General features: G+C 38.0%; 1 protein-coding gene across 50 annotated transcripts in view; it reads right to left on the bottom strand.

The window, feature by feature from the left end:
• The window catches only part of LOC119435128 (ankyrin-3), a 402712-nt gene that overhangs the window by 148145 nt on the left and 241246 nt on the right, over positions 1–13321 (bottom strand). The gene's annotated exons all lie outside the window — the stretch shown is intronic.

Below are 13321 nucleotides of genomic sequence, written 5' to 3'. Positions count from 1 at the left end.
CTTCTCATACCAGCTTCACATAACATCCTAGGTTTCAACAGCATCTTCTCTGGGTTAAGTTAATTGTTCATTAATAATGGAGGATTATAAGCAGAGGCTCAAGCTGGCATGTTTTCAGAACTTTTGCAGCATGAAAACAGCTAAAAAAGATGAAAATACTGCAAAATATGTGATGCCATACTGACATTGTCAATGTTACAGTTTAAGCATGAAATTGAAAGATAAGAAGTCTTACCTCCATTTTCAGTGCTAATAATCAGCCTTTTCTCACCAGAGAAATGCACATAAAGTTTTGGAGGTATACGATATCAGTCTAACCAGACCTGAAGTTTCTCTTAGTCTCCCTTTAAGAAAACTACAAAACATTTTTGATAGAAGGTATCTGGAGCACAAGAATTCAAAATCATTAATTTTTTGAAGAAATCAATTATATCTTTATTGCATCTATGCAAAGTTAGCTATCACACAATAATTATTGCAAAAGATTAGCATGGGAAAAAGTGCATAGAAGAATAAAGCAGTAAAGGCAGCTTCTGTTAATTTGTTTGACAAATTAGTTCAGCCACATTTGAAAGTTTGATTAGTGTCTACCCTTTTCTATGGAGGAAAACGCATGTTAATTTGAACTTAGCACTTCAAACATTAGATAGTTCAAAGTAGAGGGAATCACTGAAGAATACATTATGAGCTCTATCAGTTGGGGTAAAGGTGCTAACAGTGATATTTTCTGTTCAATTTGCAAGGCCTGTGTCACTGAAACGCCAAGAACGTCTCCTGAGGAGATGTTTGCAGGAAGTAAAACAAGCGAGATTACTAGAGTAAAGAAGTTGAGAAGGCAGCAATGAGAATTGGGAAGTGGAGCCTGAGAGCACGTAGGCACAAGGGTACTGAAACCATGAGTGAAGTCATGTATGCTGTTGCATAAATGGATTTTGCAGGCATGCTTATTTCGTAAACAATACTGTGAAACCTTCCAAACAGTTAACAGTGTCTGTACGACCATGGCAGATTGGCATTAAAAGTGATGTGGAAGCTATACTAAGATTGTCAAGATGGTTCTTCGAGTCTGAAGTCAAAGCTGACAATAAATACCCCTTTCTTATTGTGTGCACCTGGTCCATAAACAGCACGCTTCCAAGTGCAAGTACCAACCACCATCACAGAATATTTCAAGTAAATAAACATTTCAGAGCAAATTTCATACTATTGCATAATACGAACATAAAAAATCAACTGATTTTGCATGTCCCGAGATGGTCCAACTAAAGGAAGTCGACTGTATTTACCCATCATAAACGAAAGGCACAGAAACTGGACGCATCTACTCACACTTCAAACATAAAATTTTCTGCCAAGCCTTCTTTGTATCTACACTGTTAAAAACAATGTTTTTTAAGCTCTCCAATATTTTGTTGTGATTGGCCTTTAAAATAAAACAGCATTTGCATAATCAGCCCAAGCTGGTGGCTCAACATGAGTTATCCATGGCATGATGCAGCAGCAGTTCGAAACACCAGATTATCAGACTGAGACAGCCAATAGCAGGGACAAATATGGCTAGCCTACATGTGAATAAAATTTAGTATGGGCTTTGGGGAAAGATTTGCTCTTTCAGAATGATCAAAACAGCTATTTGAACTGGAAGTTTAACAGCATAGGCTTTTATTAACATTGTGTCTCCAAAGGATTTTACAAAATGAAATTGTCTTCGAAAATGATAAGCTTCACCCAATCAATGTAATCATATGCCCTAAACTCCATAATCAAAGTTAATGAGGAAAAACTTGTAAGCTACATACTGACCACCATGATTTATGCAAGATTCATTTGCCTACTGAAAAAATGTTGAGGCAGAGAAGGAAATGCACTATCTCTCACAGAAAAAAAAAATTAATCCCTTCAAATTAGAAGAAAAAGGCACTTGAATTTTTACATGGTAGATACACTAATAAGTCAAAACTTGAAACAGGCACTTGCATAAAGCACTAAATAGATGTGGCACTGCATACCTTGGCAATGTATATTCTACTTTACATATCTAACAAAGCAAATTTCCTCAAAGCATAACAAGATGTGCAATCTTGAGATTAGCAACAGCATAAAAAAAGAGCGAGAGAAAGCCCCTTTAGCATCCTCTGCTACAAAAGAAATTTGCAAACCAGTGTACTTCATTAGCTGCTGTGGTGTGTTCCACTTTGGTGTAACATTCAACAAGTGACACAAGTACTGAGGGGAAAATGTAGGGAAGAACCAACATTTAAAGAGGACATGGTTGCCATTACTTCTAACTCTACTTTCTCGAGAGTGATGAATCAATAAGTGAGCCAGATAAACCAGATAAACCAATTCACTAGCAAGGCAGAAAATTTCTAGCAACACAGTACGACTTTGAAACCACACCTTGACAAAGACCCAATTAGACACACCTCCACCCTCTGTTACAGCCCTGCTCATGTCTAAAATGTGTTTGCAGTTAACACATGCAACACCATTACACTGCTACTACCTTCATCAAGTCAGAAGCACAATACTGTTTGTGTCAGCATCAGTAGTTGCCAGTAATAAGAGTTATTGCCACTTTACTACAGCAAGAAGGGTGATTTACAGTAGTTATAAATCATTCTATTTTATTTTTCAAGTAATGTTAGCCATGGTGTACAACAAACACAATATCAATTTTTGATCTTTTGAATAAGCAATGCCAATGCTATCAGCCGAGAATCTTTTGAACAGTCGCTTCCCGAATAGAAAAAATTACTAAGAAAAATTAGAAAAAATGATTTAAATAAATTATCTGCACTTTTACTGAAAAAAAAATTATTTAAATTTAGAATTATACAAAAATATGGACCATGCTCATGGTACCAACTGCTGCAACACTGCGTGTCAATATGTTAAAAACGCACAATTTTTCATTTGAATTGTCAAAAGCCTCCCTTTTGCCACTGTAAGGTGATAAGCCCGAGCCACTATCGACTCCTTCACTAACAGCTGTGCGAATCAAGCTTCCTAACAGCTGTGCATCAATTTCATCTGACTGTCTCTAGTGCCTACATAGACTGCTTGTACAGTTATGTCACATCACATATTGAAGAACTTCCCCTCACTGCAATCTCTCACCGGCCGCTAGGCACCAATGCTACTTCAGTAGAGTTTCTTGCTGGGCAACTTCATATATACCGGATTTTTCTGATTATTTATAAGCCACGTTTTTTCCCCAAAAAATTTTCATCAGTGCATCTTATACAATGATGCGACTTATATATGGATAAAGCCATGCATGATAGCTCGAGCAATATGACAGTTTTCTTTTTTCCTGAGCACACCATGCAACAGAGGCAATGCCAGTGACATGCCTACAGCATCTCGTAAAAGTTATTCAGAGGCCGGCAACAGTGATGTAGCGATGCTGCCAGCCAAAGTAGCTCAACTTTCTAACTAGTATAGCTGCGTTAGGGAGGATGAGACCTTTGATAGCTTCGAGAGAAATGCAATAAATATTGGTTTTCTATGACTAGGAGTGCTGATTGAAGTTTTTTTCTGCTAGAAATTGCGTCTCATAAAAATTTTGTTTATGGAAATTTAGTGCACTGAAATGGGAAAGTACAGCCTTTTGCGATGAATGTACAAGCGTGCAAATCACAAATCACAAAAAGTGGTGGGGGTGTGATTTATGTACAGGTGCAACTTATAGTCCGGAAAATACAGTAACTGTGAATGAATCTTAAACAAATGAACAGAAAACCAGCACTGATCCCATCTACTTCTCTTGTGTAAGTGTGCTCACTGGTTATCTGCTGAGAAACTACAATACATGGCTAAGTTATTTTCTGGACTCCCAATTTTTCAGACATATTAGTTATCCTTTTTCATGCCTCCGCAATGTGCTACGTAGGGCCAATGTATAATAGAAATTGAAAATTCAGATGCCATACAATTGTTTTTAAAAGTTTTCAGGCATGATCAGCATGCATCATGTTATGAATATTGCTGCTGTAAGCAGCATAGGTAACCTTATTTCCTGTTTTAGGGCATGTTCTTCACTTTTCATGTGCCACTTGGCCATTAGGCCTAATGCTGAAGTGCTTCTCATTGAATTAATACTAAAGAATGTAGTAGGTTCAACCAATGATATGTCATCTGTGGCCAGCTTAAGTCTTTAACGACCCGCCGCGATAGCTTAGCGGCAATGGTGTTGCGCTGCTAAGCACGAGGTTGCGGGCTCAAATCCCGACCACGGCAGCCACATTTCGATGGCGGCAAAATGCAAAAACGCCCGTTTCCCATGCATTGGGGGCACTTTAAAGATCCCCTGGTGGTCAAAATTAATCCAGGATCCCCCACTATGGCGTGCCTCATAATCAAGTTGTGGTTTTGGCAAGTAAAACCCCAGAATCCAGAATCCAAGGTCTTCAACGAATGCCATTCAGGATATGCGAGCCAGAACTTCTATGGCAGCAATCACACCATCCCCATATGTCCACACATTATTGCATTGCCTGACATGCATCTGATTGCACCTCTGGTGAAAGAAAAGTACATGATTACTACAAAATTGCAAGTAGATACTACTGTATGTCCCAGCTAACATTAGCCAAGCTGTTCAACCACAAAAAAAAAAAAAGATTTTAAACAAGACTGCAAGATACAGTCATAAGACCTAGCGTGTTCAGTCGTCAGAAGTGTGATGACAAAACACCGTAGGTTTAAGATCGTATCATGCACAGTGTTTTTTAAATCTTTTTTTACGTTGAACAGCTTGGCTAACGTTAGCTGGGACACCCTATATATCACGTGCCCACAAGACAGAATAAAAAAAGTCCATTACCAAGCCTCCTGGCAGTTGCCGGAGCAGTAAAATGCCATGGAAATGCTTTCTTCCCCTCAATATGTTAATACCGGAGCTGTTTAAGCCAGTCCGTAATGCATTTGGAAAAATGTGGGCCGATCCTGGCGGTAGTGCAGAAAGGGTCCAAGTGCAATGGCACATACCTCTGTGAACTAGCGAAGCTGAGCCTGTCTAAGTCTAGCTGAGCATGGTTGGGACTACTTAAGCTTAGTCAGTCATCGATAGCTAATCAGTAGTTAATTGACAATTGATCAATAATCAATAAATTTTGGAAAATGCTGGAGATGACTTGGTAGTGCATATAACCTAGCCCAAATATGTGGCCAATACCTTGCAATAGCCAATCAATAGCTAATTGATAATCGATCAATTAATAAATAAATTCCGGAAAATGCTGGGGATGACTTGGTAGTGCTTAGCCTAGACCAAATACGTGGCCAATACCTTGCGATAGCCATTCGATAGCCAATCAATAGTTAATCGATAATTAATCAATAATCAATAAATTCCAGAAAATGCTGGGGATGACTTGGTAGTGCTTAGCCAAGCCCAAAAGCCAGGACTAGCTAGGTGCCCATCAGCTCCACTGTCTCTTAAGCATTGTGCCTCCAGTGCAAACTACGGCAGATTTTTTTTTTTTTTCTAATTGACTTTTTGGACATTTTTCCTGTTCCCTTCAAGCCTTAAGAATGTTGGAAATATATCTGGTTTGCTCAAGACTCCGGAACCACTGCCTACACTGCACCCTCTTTATTTTTCCTGGGTTACACATTGTGCCCCCCGCATTGCTTAACTTCACAGAGCCTACTGCTTGTTTTTATCTGGGTCATGCACAGTACCACACACTGCAACAGATAGCTCATGAGGCATTGGCCATCTTAGCATTTACATTCTGTGGATGCCTTAATGATGCCGTCAGCTAAATGTCGATTTTCAGCCACTGAAAGCGTACTGACACATGATGTCCTTCACTCGTTGATTGACAGTGCTTCAATTATTTCCTTAGTGTGAACGTCATAGTGCTTCTTTAGGACAATACACTTATCACACCTGAATGTACAAGAGTGGTGTGAAAGATTAGGGGTCAGCTTCATGGAATATGCATGCTCCTTCAGACTGTTGTTAAACATCTTTCAGTTTGCCCCACGTATGAATACTGATGCTGTGGCTCTGATAACAAAGATAGTCTACTTGTGTAGTTAGGCTCCAAATTATGGAAACAAACATATGAAACCTTTTCTCCCACTTTAATCATTGTCCCTCTTCAGGTTGTTTTCATTATATATATACACGCACAAACACACACACAAACTGTCACAATGAAAACCAGCAGCTGTTAGTGCTTGTCCTGTTCACTTTCTTGACCCTGTCCCTTTGTGTTGTTTTTGTATAACAGTATGAACCACCTTGCCCAACTTTACATTTTCATACACACATCTAAAAATTAACAATAATGAAGAAGGAAAGAAACATCAAATTACTATTAGAGAAATGTTGACAAAACATGTTACAAGAAGAAAATGGCATGTACTTTATATATAACTGCACCTGAAGCAGTCACGGGTTCTTGAGGTCTACCATTCAAAGAACTGATCAATTAACCCAACTTCTTAATTTGACAAGTACCTTCATGTATCATGCAACTCAGCAGTGCGAACAGTTTTGAAGTTAACCTTAGATTAGAAACTATATGCTCTCTATCCCATTCACTGACACTACAAGCATACAGATAGATGAGCCATACAAAGCTGCAAGCCTAGGGAGTTCAGTAGCTCACTAACACATGTTGCCACATGATAAAGGTGAAAGCAGCAAAAGCTCCTTTGACAGCATCGATGAGCTTAAACACAGAGAAAAACAGACACACAGCACTGGGTCTGTAGCTCAGAAACAGAGCGTTGCACCAGTGTTTATGTTCTCAACTCCTCCTTCTTGTACACTCTCAAAGAACTATGCATTTACAAGCTGTCTAGATGCACCCTATGTGGCAAAAGAAAGCTTAGAGCATAACAAACCAGTAGAAAGAAATTAGTATTGTTTGAGTGTACGTTAAGTATGTTGATACCTATTAGAAGTGTGATATCTGTAGTCTAAAGGCTGGCCAAAATTGCAGTCCAAGATGCTCCATAAGGTTAATAATGTCATTAATACAAATCTTGAACAAAGTTCGCTTTTTATCTGTAGACACAACACAAAAACAAACAGGCTTGATGACTCAAGTGGCAACATAGGAGGGCTGTATGTATAGAAATGCTCGTGCAACAACCATTTATGCTTCCAAGGAAATGCTAGGGAAAAGAGAAGAAAACAGTGCCTTACGATGAGAAGCACGCAAGAGGCTGAAGTGCAGAACTGCAGAGAAAACAGTGCCTGCCTAAAAGCCACTTCCCATACAATGGAGAAATCCACATCCCGCCACAGTCAAAAATTCTAAATACAGCTAAAGGCAGTGATTGGGAAAAACCCAGAAAAGTAATGTAAGATAGCCTGCTAGAGCAATGTGGAAGTATTAGTGCACATGACCCATTCGGGTGTTTTAGCATAGCAGATCTGTATACCAGTACTGTTGCCATTCCACACACCTGTAGCCTTTACACACTTTAGCTAACCTGTGCAGCCCCTACCAGATGCATTTGCTGCGTGGATTAGCTAGCATGAATGAAAGCTGGCAGGTGGCCGGGGCAGTAGTGGTAACAATGAATGGTAGTGTTAAGCAAGGAGTGTGTTCTTGCGTAGCATAATCCACAATCTAGTGCCAAGCTCCCCACCAGCAATGTTCCAAGTTTTCATGCGCTGGGCTAATTGTGTAGCACATGCATGTCTGACATTTTGCCAGAGTGGACTGTGGCAGTGGATTGCACATCACACTATGCTAGAACACTATTATCACATTAGTAAGCCTCTGCTTGTATACTATAAATGTTCCTGGTGGTAGTGGCAGTAAGTCAAGCTGCTTGAAGCCAATAACAAAGATAAGGGTGAACTAATTCCTTGGAAAAGGATATCCATGCCTTTCTTTGATAAGCACAGTGAAAGTTTTTAGTAATAAAATTTATTATAAAAGAAGTCACTCTTTCTCTTTCTTGAATGCCATAAATGGAATTTAAACTTTAAAATTATTCTATCCAACTTAATCAGTCTAAATTAACTACGTACAGCACTGAAAGGTTTTCATAAGACATGAATGTGATCGCAAGCTGTACTTTTTCGTGGCATGCTTGTTTTTCAATTAGCTTTCAATAACAATGTTGCCATCCTCATACTCGGTGTTTTTTATGAAGTACTGAAAGAGCAATTTGTAGAACAATGTTGCTCTGTGTAGTATTTCCACTAAATGTCATTTTTTGTGGTGTGATTGTCAGGAAGCTCAAAAAAGGCACACAACCTCCGAGTAAACAGCAGTGAAGCTTAAAACATAGCAGTGGGGAGCAGCATTGATTTCACAGAATAAATTTAGGCACCTGGAAGCCAGATGTATGTACTGAATTTCCTTTCATAGGTTACTGTCGGTTACGAAATTTCAAATCTCTGCCTACTGCTCTTGCGTTCTCCGCAGTGACAAATAATTTTATCTTGCCAATATCCCTCTCCAGTATTTCACTTCAAGAGAGATGATAAGGGCTACTAAAGTCTACAGTTGATATAGCACATTTGTAATGTAGAGAGCTAAATATGCGAGAAAATAAACCAAAAAATCGAATTGTGAGCCTGATCAGGTCAGTTTACTTGGAGGTTTTTTGTTTTTGTTCTTTTTTTTCTTTTTTTTTCTTTTTGTCTTTTTGTCCATGGGAGGCAAGATGAATAATGATTTGGCTGGTTAGTTTTGCTTGCAGAGTTTAAAAGAGGAGACTAAAAGCTTTAAGAAGAAGCAGGCAGAGACAGAAATAAGCTGAGATTACAATGACCTTTATTCAGTACATACATTCTAGTCCAGTTAGAAGGTAAGGTAACAACAAGCAAGGTCAGTCAGTAAAAGAAGAGCAGGTTAGTCTTGTTAAAAAAATATTCCAAGAGTTTTCAGAAAACAAGACCATAATTATACAACACATTGCTTCTTCTGAATTAAAACTAATATGTTTTTAAGCTAGGAGCAAAGAACTAAAAGCAGTTATTAAGCACGCACAAGGAAACTACTGCAAATCAGATAATTCATCACTTCACCTAAGGTGCTACAAGGTTGCCTCCTCAGCATAAATTACAGTACTCACCAACGTTGCACAGTCAGATTTTGTACTCACAGAGAGAGGCACAATTCATGGCCAACCAAACTCACCTTCTGGATAAAGAAAGAAACTTCCTTACAGAGAGAGGTGTTATGAGTCAATAATAAATATGGGAGTGAAAAACAAGACTCAACCTGTCAAACAGAGCAGAATCATGGACCTTTTTCTTAACACTCAAGCCATCCATCATGCACAGTCAACTGAAATGTATGACAAACTGTCTTCCCCACTGCTATGAGATGCATATACAGCCAGCATTAAAAGTTGAACAGCTGTTATGTTATAAAAGCAGGTTTATCTGACTAGTGCATAAAAGCAAGGATTAGCAAGCAGTAAATGAAACAAAGCATGAAGAGAGCAAATTTAAATACGAAATGTGATTGAAACCTAAGGTGAATGGAGCCTCTATAGCTGTTAAAGCAACACAGAGGAACATAAAAAAAAAAGTTTAGAACCTCAGTCCATTTGTGCTACAACTGGGCAATAACAGGTTATTTAAGAAATAAAAGACAGTACTAGCATATTCAATGTTTACTTTCATACCCTAAACATTACAGAATTAAAGAAATGTCCTTGCATAAAATTCCGTCAAATTGAATATTTGATGGTTGTACTGTTGATTGAGCCTGCTATTCTGGAAATGATGACACAATTAGAACACTTGTTTCGATCATCCAGTTTTTCTTGACCACTAGGTTTGCTCAAGTGCCTACCCCGATTTCATAATTCTTCCTACTGACTTAACATTTAGCAAGTTCTAGCTGTTTCTGAATATAAAGATTGCTAATGTAGTCATTCTCATAAAAGAACAAAATGCATCAAAGGTGATGATACAAAATATTTTAAGGGCCTCCTTGTTGCAGGGCTGGTTTTGTGAGTCAGCATGTTTACTGACTACTTGAAGGAAAGTGACAGACAAAATTTTAGCACCATTTCTGAAACATTGCATTCACCTTATTTTTTAATCACACCTCGTATATTCAATGCCCGAACTGCATCCTATTACAAATAAATGATGACACATTAAGCTGCACATAACATTGCAGTGTCACTGACAACATCAAATGCATTGTGCATAAGTAAGGTTTAGTATACCACACATGCTAAATGATACGATTCAACAGCATAGCCAGTTTACTAGAAATAAATACAGCATAAGTTATTTTTCTGAAATATGGTTTTACCAGCACGCAAGACTAAGTAAAGCACGGATGAAAGCAAAGCACACAAAAAGTGGCAAATTATGTTGCCACTTTGTGCATGCCTGTTTTCTATTCTGATTATTTTTCTTACGAAAAGTGCATCAAGTGAATAGTGACTAGCAATGTTACTTCACTCAACATAGCACTCAATGCACTTATAGCAAAACTGGTAATGTGAACACGTGGCCTAAAGCCAATAACACACATTTGGGGCATACCTTTAAATGTGGCTGTACACGCATGGCAAGGGTAAGAGATCAAAGATAAAGGCTAAAGATTTTTTTCAGTTAGACATACATAGCACACACTCTGCTTCTCTTTACGATATGTCTGCTGGACAGCAATGTGGAGGGCACACAAATCCTTGCAGTCACAAACACAGAACTAATGCTCTTTGGATAGCTGAAAAGCCACACCTAAAAACGCTAAAAAAAGTACACTTTCACTACTTATATAATACGTGCAAATACTTTTAGTAAGTTATAGTCCAAAAGAAAAATTGCTTTTTGTAGGGCCTTATTGACACACTCCACAAATACAGGTGCCATGATACAAAGAAATAGCTAGTTCAGGCAACCATGGCAATAAGCAAGTGTCCGCGATGCAACAGATTACCTAAACTATGTCATTCACATTCCATTAACAGTTGAACTATTGATGCACACGTACAGGCTATCGATTGTCACAATAGAAAGTCTTAACGACCGCAGTTTCCCACATATTTCTTTTTTTTCTTCACAAGTGTGTTGCTATTTAAATTTAAAGAGGAAGCTTCTTTCTGAAGCCTCTTGTTCCAGATTACCAGATTAAGTCGCACAATAATTACACCCTGGCAATAAAATTAGTCAGTTTAATACAATGTGCCTTTTTACTCACTGTGATTAATGTCTACATATGTGGCATATATGTTGTGTACTTTCATGTTGTGTACCACTCTACATAAATATGCACTGCTTAAGCATATGAACAAATAAATGAATAAGTAAAACAGCTGTTGTAAATGTACGTTAGTTTTTTATTTGAAATCAACTTCAAAATCATTCTATTTTCATCCAACTATAGCAAAACAATTAAGAGACTCATGAAAGGCATCCATTATAGGTACCATAATCAACATATTTCTTTTCTATTGCTAGCACTATTAAAGTAATAAAGTGTATCAACAGTGTCTGCAAAGCTAAGCATTTGAAGCATAGGAAAAATGGGAAAATCATGCTGGCCCCACAGCTGCAGGAAGCATCAACAAACAGCTTGGGAGGTATCTTGGGAGTAATGTATCTGCTAAGCATTACCAATGGCACCATTGTTCTACATAAATGCAAACATAAATGGGGCATTGTGGTTGAAAGATGATGCAAACTTAAATATGCTACACTTCCAGAAATTTATTTATGGAGTGGAAAGACAAAACATTTCTGTTCTTTTTTTTTTTTTCATTTCTTCAGGCACTACATTTTACATTTATATGTTCAAAGGCTGCAATCAGCCCCTACTAGTCTTGTTTACATGAAATGAATTGATTGAATCTGTTGAATCTGCTAACACTGCTGACATGGTTGTGTACTTGGCATAGACATGTTAAATATAGAGGCAAGCACTATGCACAAAAGGCTGACCTCACAAATACCCTATATGGCTGAAAGTGCTCAGATTTATTATGTGCTCAGTATAACCATTTGTTAGTTTTGCTTTCTCGTACTACATACTTCTTTTTTTTTACCTTTTTTTTTTCTTTTACACTCCATGATCTTTTTAACAGCAAACTATATGCAATAAATCAAGTATTTACTAACAACTACTGCAAAATTTATGAGTATGACATCATGACACAAAAGTAAAGAGTGGAGTACATCAATAAGGTCCCATTAGAAACAAACCAAAAAGATAGGTGTTTTATCTTGGGCAGATTAAGTCTAACAGTTCACACTTGCAGATGAGAAGGCAATTTTGCAGCTTTCACAGACTTTCCAGCATTCAATTGTTCAATGATGGCACCCTGCACAGGCCTTACATTAAGTAAAGTACTAATTACGTTAGCACACCAACCTAATAGTTTTCTGCAAGGGGACATATACCTGCATAGAGCAAAAGTGACATGTGACAGCAACTCAGCATTTAGTTGCAGCCAAATATGTCAACAACATACTCTGCTTGGACCAACAAGCACTTGCCTCTATGGCATGCATCATTCATTATTTCATAGCAGTGAAAGCTCCAAAACTGCAGTGATGAGCTAGCATAAACTTCTTCCATTCCTGCAAGCAGAAACTTTAGAGTATGCAAAGACTCGAAAAATATTCTGAGTAGTGCATTTTATTAAAAATAAATTATTTTCCTTTTTCAAAATAAAATCACTTTCACCAATATCCTTCATGCCCGACTTTTCAAATGAACGTTGTGCCGACACTCCTTGGAACCTTGTACAAAGCTGCGGCAACTGTACATTAATGATGCTAAAATTGATGGCTGCACGAACTCTTGATGCTATGGTGAGGTTAGCTGGCAAAAATAGAATCTTTGGGCCGCGTGATGTGTTCAGAAAGAGATGCACTATGAACACTGTACATGGGCCCCAAGTGGAGTGAGGAAGGCTGCCACTACAGTCACTGGCACATAGCTTCTTTCCAAAAACTGCAGAATGTGCAACTAGAAAGCGCTGAACCATACACAAACAGTGATGATGACACTGAGGAATCGCCTTCAAGTTTTTAATACAGCAGTACCCAGGGCTCTTCTTTTTTTTTTAGTAGGCTTTTGCTACATTCAGAGGCATCTAAGTGAAGACAATATATAAAATTATTACAAATCACTTTAAAAATTCAGCACAGTGCAGTAAAATTTATATTTTTACACTGTGAAAACAAGGGCAGTTAGTAAAAGCCAAGTAAACTGCCAATTAGTAATATGCCAACGTATAGCAAGCTGCATGAACTCTAACCAATGCCATTCATTAACTATAATAACGTATTTCACAAGATCTAAATTGAAGCAAAGACTTCATTTAAGTATCAATACCTGTAAAAACAATAAAATAAAGAAAGTGGTCT

The sequence above is a fragment of the Dermacentor silvarum genome, chromosome 1 (assembly GCF_013339745.2).
Source record: "Dermacentor silvarum isolate Dsil-2018 chromosome 1, BIME_Dsil_1.4, whole genome shotgun sequence".
NCBI lineage: Eukaryota > Metazoa > Arthropoda > Arachnida > Ixodida > Ixodidae > Dermacentor > Dermacentor silvarum.
This window is presented reverse-complemented; position numbering and strand designations above follow the sequence as displayed.